This window comes from Papaver somniferum, chromosome 10 (assembly GCF_003573695.1).
Source record: "Papaver somniferum cultivar HN1 chromosome 10, ASM357369v1, whole genome shotgun sequence".
NCBI lineage: Eukaryota > Viridiplantae > Streptophyta > Magnoliopsida > Ranunculales > Papaveraceae > Papaver > Papaver somniferum.
Genome location: NC_039367.1, coordinates 18,929,825 through 18,942,511, shown reverse-complemented (window position 1 = coordinate 18,942,511; position 12,687 = coordinate 18,929,825). Strand labels below are relative to the sequence as shown.

Genomic DNA, 12,687 nt, shown 5'->3' with positions numbered 1-12,687 from the left:
ACAATCAATGGTATCTTCCTCGTTTCGGCTCTGAACTCTCTCCTATTTCTCTCTAAACTTTTCTAACCCCTCTAAGACTTAAAACCACCTATTTATATCTCAACAGAGTCCCTTAAATTCGATCAAATATCTGATTTCTATTATCTGCCAGTTGGAACGATAATCCGTTCTCTTTTGCTTTTTCACGCTCTGTTAGCTATTAAATAGGTACCAAACTCTTCTTAAGACGTGAACAAGACTAAATACATTAATTTCCAGCGTCAAACTCTCCCAAATATCTCTCACAAATCTTTGAAACTTGAACAGCAGCGTACGTGACCTGTTTGAGCTTTGATCTCTTCTTCCGGCTTATCCAGCCCAATTGGTTGGGTTAAATTGCTTATACTGATCTTTTATAGTCTAGGAAGTCCAGCCCAGTGAAAATCGATGTTGAATCTCCTTAAAACTCGCTCAAATTCGAACCCCTAAAACTGTTCTTCTGCGGAGTTCTTTTCCCGCCAAAATCCAGTTTTGAAACTTTGAAGATGACCTCCCCCTATCCAGTTCCGGTCTCCCTTTAGCAGATGCCTGGAAATGGGTCACCCCTTAGTAATTAGGTTACCCCTTATCCAAAATCAAGGGTCCGTATAGCAAGTGTCCTCTGGGGCATTTTCCGCACTTTTTTCGGGGTTCCTCCGGGGTATTTCTGGGATACTTCCGGTACACTTCTGAGGCTCTTCCGGTACGTTATCAACGGAGGTCCAAATGCCACATTTTTAGCCAAATTCGCCGCAAGAGATTATTTTCCAAAAACACCTACAAATACATAAAATAACCAAATAAGTACAATATCGAGTACTAACAATATATACAAATGAGCTATATTAGACACATAAATGCGTCTATCACGTACCTGGTCCACAAACTTCAAATTCCAGCAGAAATTTTCGGAATTAAGTATGCATACCCGGTATGCGAACCTTACTGTCTTCGGTATTGATAAAAACTTTTTTTGGCCACAACTTCTTCATCCGTACTCAGAATGACCTAATTCTTTTTGCATTATTTTATCTTTCAATTCTATTCAAGATGATGATGAGAAATTCTTAATTTTAATGAGTTAAGATCGGTCTTTGTCCCTTCTCTTGATTTTGAGCATTTCATTCCTTTTCGTTGTACTTCTTCCACTTCTCTTGGACTTGGGCACTTAGATACTTGGAATGCTTATCTTCATAGATATTTTCAGCACTTTGTATATCCTTTTTGGATGATTCACCTAATTGAGACACATAATAGCAAACAAGACTAACTTTACGAAAATATGCAAGAATAATAGCTAAAACAAGTATGGAATGGACACTAAAATCTTATGAATTGTGCACTTATCAACACCTCCTGTGTGTTACTAGTTACATAATTAGAGTCGATTCTCCTTTAACCATAGGTTTTTTCTCGAGACCCTGTAGGTTAAAGACTTGAAGACTACATTGGGATTGTGAGCCAAACCCAACTATTCTCTTTGTAGTTGCGTGATCTGATCTTGCTGTTTCTATCTTGATTGAGTGCAATCGTAAGATTGGCTTGAGATTAATTTCTCCGATAGGCAAGATATATAAGTAATCAAAAACACCTTCGTCCCATCCTTTGTGATTCCAAAATATCTTGTTTCGCTAGTCGATTGAGATTATTGTGAGGTGATTGATAATACTAGGCTGTTCTTCGGGAATATAAGTCCGGTTTATCATTTGGTTCCTGTTCACCTTGATTTATCAAAAGACAAAACAAAAACTCTTGGATATTTCTGTGGGAGACATATTTATTCAATCCTATAGACTTTTCTATGTGAGACAGATTTGTCTATAAAGTCTTCGACTTTGGGTCATAGCAACTCTTAGTTGTAGGTGAGATCAGCTAAAGAAATCAAGTGTGTAGTATCCTGCTGGGATCAGAGACGTAAGGAGCGCAACTGTACCTCGAAACAGTGGGAGATTGATTAGGGTTCAACTACAGTCCAGTCCGAGGTTAATTGGTAGTAGGATAGAGTCTGTAGTGGCTTAATACAGTGTGGTGTTCAATCTGGACTAGTTCCCAGCGTTTTCCTACATTTGTGGTTTCCTCTTTAACAAAATTCTGGTGTATGTGTTATTTCTTTTCCGCATTATATTTTGTTATATAATTGAAATATCACAGGTTGTGCGTTAAGATCAATCAATTAGAATATCCAACCTTTGGTTGTTGATTTACATTGATTGACACTTGAACATTGGTCTTTGGTACCGTTCAAATAACTCCTCTTATATTCAATCGGGCTCGCATATTTCTATTTGCTGATTGCGGATTGAATTAAGAGTTAGAGATATTAAGCTCTTTCTTTTTTTTTTCTTTTCTTTTTTTTTCCTCCGGCTTAGTCTTTATGAGTATAATACAATTATCTATGGGGATTTTATATACTCAACCAATGATTACCTTGCTACAACATCCACGAAAGTATCAGGATCCCACCAAATCATCTTAGAGAAACATATAACTGCAAAAATAAAAAGAAAGTGATTCAGTAATGATTAATTGCGAGGATGAATCTTTCAAACTAGTACCATATCTTAGTTTCGCATTCAATTATAAACATATATTTTAAACAAAAAAATTAGAACGATAAAGTAGAACTCAATATACAACTGTGAGAACTGTTTCAACCTGAAAAGGTTTAGAGTGTCATCCTAAATAGCTCATAAGTAACTTCAAAATATGAAGTCTCAAGAATGCATGAAATCACAAAGTAATTATTATTTATTATTTTCATATGCATACAGTATGATACTAAATGCTTCCCCACACTTAAACTCAATATTGTCCTCAATGTTCAAAACCGAAAATTCTGATTTCTGACATAACATCTCTGAAAAACTCGAAAAATGTACCAATGGGAAGGGAATTAGAAAAAACATTCTAAGCAAAAGTTATTCACCTACATCTTTTCTATAATGTCCTAAAAGGGCACAATGTTTCGATAAACGGTTTGACTTTGATGGCATCCGGACTGACTGACATGCAATCTGAAAAAGTTCTGGGAAAATACCGAGACTCAAATGTTCAGGCCTATGGCTCCAACTTAACAGACTCCAAATTAATATTTTATTTTTGGAAAAGAGATGTGAGTCTGTCCTTTTTAAAATTTGGGGTTAACCACTCAAATCGGACTCCGTATGAAGTCTCGAGAGCTATTTTCATGACAAGCGCGCTGTCAGAATTTTCTGACGAGAATTCGTCCAAACTTTCATTATAGATATAGGACTTGTAAAGTCTAAGATGGGAATGCAAAATATGATATGCAAAACTAATAAAACTAAAAACAAAATGGATAGAGATAAAACCGATGGGTTGCCTCCTATTTAGCGCTTAGTTTAATGTCCTCAGCCCTACTAGGCATCCTTTTAATTACTCCTCCAGAGGGAGATAATCATGAAATTCTTGCACATCCATATCCAGATAAGCAATTCTTTCATAATATGGCTTCAACCTATGGCCGTTCATCTTTATATTTGTTCCATCTCTAAGACTAGAAATTTGAACTGCGCCATGAGAATAAACATTAGTAACAACATACATCCAATCCATTTGGACCTTAGCTTACCAGGAGATAGTTTATGACGAGAATAAAATAAAAGAAATTTTTGACCCACAACAAAATTCTTTCGAGAAATCATCTTGTCATGGAAAAGTTTCGTCTTTTCCTTGTAAATACGAGAACTCTCGTAAGAATCATTACGTATCTCCTCTAGCTCATTGAGTTGTAACTTCCTTTGTTTCCCCGCATTGTCATAATCCATGTTGCACATCTTTATCGGCCAAAATGCATTGTGTTCAAGTTCAACTGGAAGCTGACAAGCTTTGCCATAAACCAACTGATATGGAGACATACCAATCTGTGTTTTGTACGCCGTTCTATATGCCCATAATGCATCATTAAGCCTATAACTCCAATCTTTCCGTAAAGTGTTCACGGTTTTCTCAAGAATGGATATAATCTCACGGTTTGAGATTTAGTCTTCCCACTAGTTTGTGGGTGATACGGCGTACCAACCTTGTGTGTTATGTTGTACTTCTTGAGTAGCGCATGGAAGGATTTCTGAAAATGGGAACCTCCATCGCTGATAACCACTCTTGGTGTACCATGTATAGAAAAAATATATTCCTTCACAAACTCACAAACGACTTGAGAATCATTAGTAGGGGTGGCTTTAACTTCCACCCATTTAGAAACATAATCCACAACAAGAAGTATATAAAATTTTCCATTAGAATTGACAAAAGGACCCATAAAATCAATTCCCCACACATCAAATACTTCAACAACAAGAATTGGTGTGAGTGGCATTTGATTTCGAGCACCTAGATTGTCCGTTCTTTGAAATCTATCACAATATTTGCAAAAAATATATGCATCCTCAAATAGGATAGACCAATAAAATCCACTTTCAAGTACTTTGAAAGCGGTACGTTTAGAACCAAAGTGACCACCACATGCATAAGTATGACAAAAAGTAAGAATAGATTGAAATTCAGAATTAGGTACACACCTGCGGATGATTTGATCGGAACCATATTTACACAAGTAGGGCTCATCCCCACACATACTGCTTGGTTATTTTCTTAAGCTTAAGCTTTTGGAAATTCTACATTGTACTAGGTACTTGTCTTTTAACCAAGTAGTTCACTATATCCGCGTACCAAGGTTTTGAATCTTCAATTGAGAAAAGTTTTTCGTCTGGAAAACGATCTTGTAAAGGAAGTTCTTCTTCGGAAACAACAAGTCTACTAAGATGATCTGCAACGGTATTTTCAATACCTCCTTTATCCTTTATTTCATAATCAAATTCTTACAATAGTGATATCCACCGTATAAGTCTTGGCTTAGCTTCTTTCTTCTTTAATAGGTACCGAAGTGCTGCATGATCAGAATAACAATCACTTTTGTACCCACCAAATAGGATCTAAATTTTTCTAGTGCAAACATTATAGCCTAAAATTCTTTCTCGGTGGTAGAATAGTTGATTTGTGCATCGTTTAAGGTTCTAGATGCATTGTAAATCACATGAGACAGCTTGTCTACTCTTTGACCCAAAACGGCTCCAACTGCATAGTCAATTACATCACACATTAATTCAAATGGAAAACTCCAATCCGATGACTTGATAACTGGTGCAGTTGTTAACAATTCTTTCAGTTTATCGAAGGCATCCTTGCACTCCTTGTTGAAGTCAAAAATAACCTCCTTTTGCAATAATTTGCACATTGGCATTGAGATTTTGGAGACATCCTTGATAAACCGCCTGTAAAAACCTGCATGACCAAGAAAAGAACGAATCTCCCTAACCGAAGTGGGATATTGTAAGTTTCTTATTAAGCTTATCTTTGCTTTGTCAACTTCGAGCCCTCGAGAGGACACAATATGACCAAGCACTATTCCATGGTCTACCATGAAATGGCATTTCTCCCAATTTAAAATAAGATTAGTGTCTATGCATCTTTTAAGCACAACTTCAAGATTTTGTAAACAAATATCAAATGAATTTCCATAAACACTAAAATCATCCATAAATACCTCAATGATGCGCTCCACATAGTCAGAAAATATACTAACCGTACACCTCTGAAAAGTGGCAGGCGCATTGCAAAGACCAAACGACATTCGTCTATAGGCAAATGTACCAAAAGGACAAGTGAAAGTAGTCTTCTCTTGATCCTTTGGTGCAATAAAAATCTGATTGTACCCCGAATAACCATCCAAAAAGCAATAATGTGAATGTATCGCTAATCTCTCTAACATCTGATCAATAAAGGGCAAAGAAAAGTGATCCTTTCAGGTTGTTGTATTAAGATTTCTGTAGTCTATGCATACTCTCCATCCTGTTTGAACTCTTGTAGGAACGAGTTCATCATCTTGATTTCTAAAAACAGTGACGCCTGCTTTCTTGGCCACTACTTGAACTGGGCTAACCCATTTGCTGTCAGAAATTGGGTAAATCACCCACACACTTAGTAATTTTAGGATCTCTTTCTTCACGACCTCCATCATTGGGGGGGTTAAGCCTACGCTGAGCATCACGTACTGGCTTAAAATCATCTTCCATTAGGATTTTATGCATGCACATGGATGGTATAATGCCTTTTATATTAGCAATTGTCCAACCAATAGCCGTTTTGTACTCTTTCAGAATCCTAAGTAGACGTTCTTCTTGAATTGGGGGTGAGGTTCTTTCCAATAATCACCGGAAGTTCGTCTTTATTATCCAAGTACGCGTACTTTAGGTCGTCTGGAAGCGGCTTTAGTTCTAGTTTCGGTGCCTGCACAATAGAAGGTAAAGGAACCTCATTAGTTATGGGTAATGAAATATAAGAAATATCACCCGTTTTTACTTCTTGTAGCGATGTTAAGGCACTACACATCTCCACTAGCTCTTTGGCTAAGTCAACGTCCAGGTTCGGTTGCCCGTGAACGTCCACATTAATGCTATTGTGTAACACAACTCCAAGTTCATCTTCAGCGTTCAAATCAAACATTTGTTGTGCTAACGAACCAATAACATCAATAGAGAAAGTTGAGTAAATATCACTAGGATAACGCATGGTTTCAAAAATATTGAACCGTATGATCTCCTTATCAAATTCCATAGTGAGTGCACCACTATCAACATCAATCTTTGTCTTTGCAGTTTTCATGAACGATCTCCCAAGAAGTAACGAAGTAGATGAACAATTATCTCCATTGTGCATATCCACAATGTAGAAATCAAATGGAAAGATTAACTGATTCACTTGAACTAACTCGTCCTCAACGACTCCCTTAGGATATATATTGGACTTGTTAGCCAATTGAATAGTGATCTTCGCATCTTTTAAAGGTCCAAGATTCAAAGAATCATAAACATCGGCTGACATAACACTTATTGAAGCTTCCAAATCAAGCAAAGCACGCTCAAATCGTCGGTTACCAATGGTAACGTGAACTGTGAAACCGCCAGGGTATTCACACTTTGTAGGCATCTTCTTAATTAACATAGTTGTAGCACTTTCTCCCACCTGAGTAATCTCATTAGCAATCAACCTATCCTTCCTTGTACACAAATCCTTCAAAACCTTGGCATACCTGGGTACGGTTCTGATGGCCTCAATAAATGGAATGTTGATGTGTATCTTGCTGAAAATATCCATGATCTCCTTGTATTGAGCTTCTTTCTTGGATTTGGCAAAACGACTAGGAAAAGGAGGTGGTATGGTAAAAGTGGGAACCGTGTCCTTAGGTTGGCCAATTGAGGTTGGATTTTCCTTTGGTACGGTTTCCGCCTCTACTTCCTTTTCAATATCGTCATTTGGTACACGTACTGCTCCCGCATCCAGATTAGAACCTTGTTGTTGCGGCTCCTCAACTTGTCTTCCACTTATTAATGTTATTGCATTGACGTGCTCTCTTGGGTTTACGAAAGATTGTGATGGAAACTTTGTTGAAGCTTGTGCCTTCAGTGGATTCACATCAGTTGATATTTTCCCCATTTGTAATTGTAGATCTTTGACAGTAGCATCATTCTTTTGTTGATAATGTGTGTTATATTGTAATATTGCATCTTTTTTCTGCATCATGGCTTTCATCATCTGTTCTAAACTTGAGCTTTGATTTTGCTGTTAATGTCGATGTTGTGATTGGAATTGTGATTGTTGAAAACCACCTTGTCTTCCGAAAACAGGGTTGGAAACTGCAACTTTCTTGTTTGCATAACTGAAATTCGGATGATCTTTCCACCCGGGATTATAAGTATTAGAGTATGGATCATACCTTTGCCTCTGATTCGGAAACACAACGTTCACCTGTTCGGCCTCTTCTTCATAAGCAGGAATGATCACAACCGCCATTTGTTGCATCATCTTCTCCATATTACCCATTCGTTCCTCTAAGTGTGAAGAAGAACTGACTTCGTCGAACCTCCTATCCATCTATGTGCCTCTTGTATTAAATTGCTTCATGTTTGCAGCCATGTTCTCGATCAGTTCCGTGGCTTCATCAATGGTTTTGTTGGTTAATGCATCACCACTAGCCGCATCTATGAGATTTCTCTCTGATTGAAGCATCCCATCATACAAATACTGCACTATGAGTTGCTCACTGATTTGGTGGTGTTGACATTTAGACAGTAATTTCTTGTACCGTTCCCAGTAATCATAAAGAGTTTCACCAACAATTTGCTCAATTACAATTATTGCTTTACGAATAGTTGCTGCTTTGGAAGCGGGAAAGTACTTTTCTAAAAACACTTTCTGCATATCATTCCATGATGTAATACTTCCTTGTGGAAGGTTGTAAAAGCATTCTTCCGCAAAATTTGTCAAATAAAATGGAAAAGTTGTAAGTAAAGCTTTGTCTTTATCAGTTCCAGTTGGTTTCAAACTTGTCAACCTATGTTGAAATAGTTGCAAGTGTTTATTCGGATCATCTCCAGACAACCCTTTAAACTTTGATAACCAATGTATCAACTGATATTTAAGTTCAATAGAATCATCTAAGTTAATGCAAAGCTTTTGTTGATCAAACGATGGAGATGTTAGATCTTTAAGCGTCCTTCTTGGCGGAGGAGGTGGTAGAGGATCTGTCTCGTCGTATGTATTCACCATCTCTTCTGTAGAGGGTTCTTGTTGCAAGTGATGACGTGCTTGTAGTACTGTTCCCTTGCGAGTTTGGATTCCGCACCTCTGGTATTCCCAATCTTTCGATGCCAGATATTAAGTACCTGAAAATAAAAATCTAGATAACAAAATTAAAAAATAAAAATAAATTCTACAAACAAGATTAGAACTAATAAAAATAACAACTAAAGCTACCGATTGCTCCCCGAAAGCGACGCCAAAATTTGGTGCGTGTAGTAAGTGCAATCAAATTAATAATCTTATTTCCACACAATTAAATGGTAATATAATGGAAGTAAGGATCGTTCCCACGAAGAGCAGTGAGTTTTAATTGTCAAATTATCACAAAGGGGGGGTTTTGTTTTAGATTTCGAACAAAGTAAATAATCAAAGCAAATAAAGTTGTATTGTAATCAACAGAGAGAGTTATGATCGAGGAATCCTTCTTCGTTAATAAACCGTCAATGATTTATTATAGTTGCATACTCGTCGTTAAACATAGATTATCACCAATCGTAGAATAACAGCTAGATCAGTGTTATCCCCTAAATTCCTTATATCACTGGATTAGAAGTTCTCGCCTACCAGATTCTATTCAATGAACCACCAAGTATTAGATCACTCAGGGTGTAATCCAATCGAATGCTTTATCTTTTGTGAATTTATAGGTTGATCCTACTAGTTAGACTCTTAGACCAAGGTCCACTTTTTAGTGTTGTTTATACACACAATCGCTCTATAGAATCCCTCTGCAAGGTTTTGTGTTCTCTACTTGTGTACAAGTTATTCGACGATTAGTTATCTCCTAACTTAATACTAGCTATAGCTTGAATCAACAAATCAATTTAGTTGGCCACCTAAACAATCTATCAATCAATCATAAATATTCAAATAGTATAAACAAACGATAATCATATGAAGAACTTCAAAGTAGATTAATATAATAACTCAAATCTTTTTTACAACTTAGAATTCATCCTCAATCAATAGGTGTTTAGATACTCATGGATGTAGAAACATCCATGATACACATATAAGAAAAGGTTAGAGATATTGTTACGATTGAGAATCGCTCTGAAACCTTAGTTTTCACTCCGTGTGATTTTTCTCCTCTCCAAGCTTTAGAATTTCGTGACCTCTTGATGTGATGATATTTCACATAACCAAATACCTTTTTATAGGTTTACATTGCTTGGCCTTCACGTATTTAGTTTGGTCCAAGAACCCGACCCGAAATAGCAAAATAACGAATCCAAACGTGCCCTTAGGCCTTCCAAGGTATGGATACACATTTCCCACTGGCTAAGTACGCGTACCTAGTCCAAAAACTTCAAATTCCAACAAAAATTTTCGGAATTAAGTATGCGTACCCGGTATGCGAACCTTACTGTCTTCGGTATTGATAAAAAACTTATTTTGGCCACAACTTCTTCATCTGTACTCGGAATGACCTAATTCTTTTTGCATTATTTTTATCTTTTAATTCTATTCAATATGATGATGATAAATCCTTAATTTGACTGAGTTAAGATCGGTCTTTGGCCCTTCTCTTGATTTTGAGCGTTTGCTCCTTTTCGTTGTACTTCTTCCACTTCTCTTGGACTTGGACACTTAGATACTTGGAATACTTATATTCATAGATCTTTTCAGCACTTTGTAGCTCTTTTTTGGATAATTCACCTAATAGAGATAAATAATAGCAAACAAGAGTAACAATACGAAAATATGCAAGAATGATAGCAAAAACAAGTATGGAATGAACACTAAAATTGTATGAATTATGCACTTATCAACACCTCCTGTGTGTTACTAGTTGCATAACTAGAGTCAATTCTCCTTTAACCATAGGTTTTTTCGCGAGACCCTGTAGGTTAACGACTTGAAGACTACATTAGGATTGTGAAGCCAAACCCAACTATTCTCTTTGTAGTTGCGTGATCTGATCTTGTTGTTTCTATCATGATTGAGTGCAATCGTAAGATTGGCTTGAGATTAATTTCTCCGATAGGCAGGATATATAAGTAATCACAAACACCTTCGTCTCATCGTTTGTGATTCCACAATATGTTGTTTCGGTAGTCGATTGAGATTATTGTGAGGTGATTGATAATATTAGGTTGTTTTTCGGGAATATAAGTCGGTTTTATCAATTGGTTCCTGTTCACCTTGATTTATCAAAAGACAGAACAAAAACTCTTGGGTATTTCTGTGGGAGATATATTCATTCAATCCTATAGACTTTTCTGTGTGAGACAGATTTGTGTATAAGGTCTTCGACTTTGGGTCGTAACAACTCTTAGTTGTAGGTGAGATCAGCTAAGGGTATCAAGTGCGTAGTATCCTGCTGGGATCAGAGACGTAAGGAGCGCAACTGTACCTTGAAACAGTGTGAGATTGATTAGGGTTCAACTACAGTCCAGTCCGAATTTAATTGGTAGTAGGCTAGAGTCTGTAGCGGCTTAATACAGTGTGGTGTTCAATCTGGACTAGGTCCGGGGTTTTTCTGCATTTTCGGTTTCCTCCTCAACAAAATTCTGGTGTCTGTGTTATTTCTTTTCCGCATTATATTTTTTTATATAATTGAAATATCACAGGTTGTGCATTAAGATCAATCAATTACAATATACAACCTTTGGTTGTTGATTTACATTGATTGACACTTGAACATTGGTCTTTGGTACCATACATAACCCATTCATGAACATTATAGCCACGATTCCCAAAGATTGCATTCCTTATTATATAAATGTATATTTTCATGAGTATGTAAACATACATAACCTATTTTAGAACTTAACCCACTCAGGTATGCAAACCGGTACGCATACCTAAGTTCCCGGACTTGGTCTTGTTCGCCAGTATGCAAATGAGTATGCATAACTGTCGTTCATGACTGAACTCAGTTGAATCAGTATGCACACGGGTATGCATAATGTAGTTCCCGGACTTCAACTGTTGAATCAGTATGCATAGGGGTATGCATATTAAATTCCCGGACTTGGAATACACTTGGACCAGGTAGCATAAAAGTATGCATACTGTGCTATATCCAATCAAAGGTTAATTGTTCTAAACTCCCATTTCAATCATTTAAACATTCTTGGAAGATGAGAATAGCTGTCTCACACAAAATATTAGCTTCACAACAATTTTCAAGTGATCGAATGATCAATACAAAATATTCCGAGTCTACACAAATGATTGTCTCACACAAATCATGTAAGATGTTACCAGGCGATTTTCACATGATCATCTTTTGACTTTCGTCAAGAATAAAAGAAGAAATTGGTTAAAGAGAAAGCTTACCAACACATATTTCGAAAAATATGTAAGCGAGTTAAACTCAACTCGAAATATCAAGTGTGTATAATGTAAAGTCTATATATCTATACGACTTTTATCTCGATGAGAGAGAATGGAAATAGACTTCTGAGTGATAGATGAGTTCAAGTCTCCACGTACCTTTTGTTGATGAAGTTCCACAAGATCCCCTTAATAGTTATTCGTCTTCAATCGATGAATGCCGTGAAGTCTAAAGGTCAACTACACATTGCTATAAGTAGACTAGAAATCAAGACTTATAGTTTTGACAACTAAACTTGACAAACAAGATTGAGACAGAAACGTTTGCCAGTTCAACCGAGCAGTGCTCTAACAAAAAAGCTTTTGACAATTTTAACCATTTCATCCTTAACTGTGTTCTAGTTTGATTGAAAATATCTTGGTGGGAAGACGTCCGATCCCAGTGCCTTCCACGAACCACGGTTGCATTAGCTTTAGAGTGTTCAAAATCTCATTTTCATCTGGTACCCGTGTAAGTGCCATGTTGTGGTCAAAAAACTTATTTTTCCTATTGTGAAAGAAACTATAAACAATCAATGGAAACTAAAGGAGAACTAGTAAACATATTGAAAAGTAAAGATATAAAGGGAAAGTTGTAAACAATGAGAATGAGGGCACTAGGATTGTCAAATCCACCTCTAACCTACAATATGTATTCAACTGCTAGCATTATTCTTGTCCTTATAACAG

At 36.7% G+C, this 12,687-nt stretch overlaps 1 pseudogene; it reads right to left on the bottom strand.

Moving 5' to 3' along the window:
• The window catches only part of LOC113315364, a 111,786-nt pseudogene that overhangs the window by 82,029 nt on the left and 17,070 nt on the right, over positions 1-12,687 (bottom strand).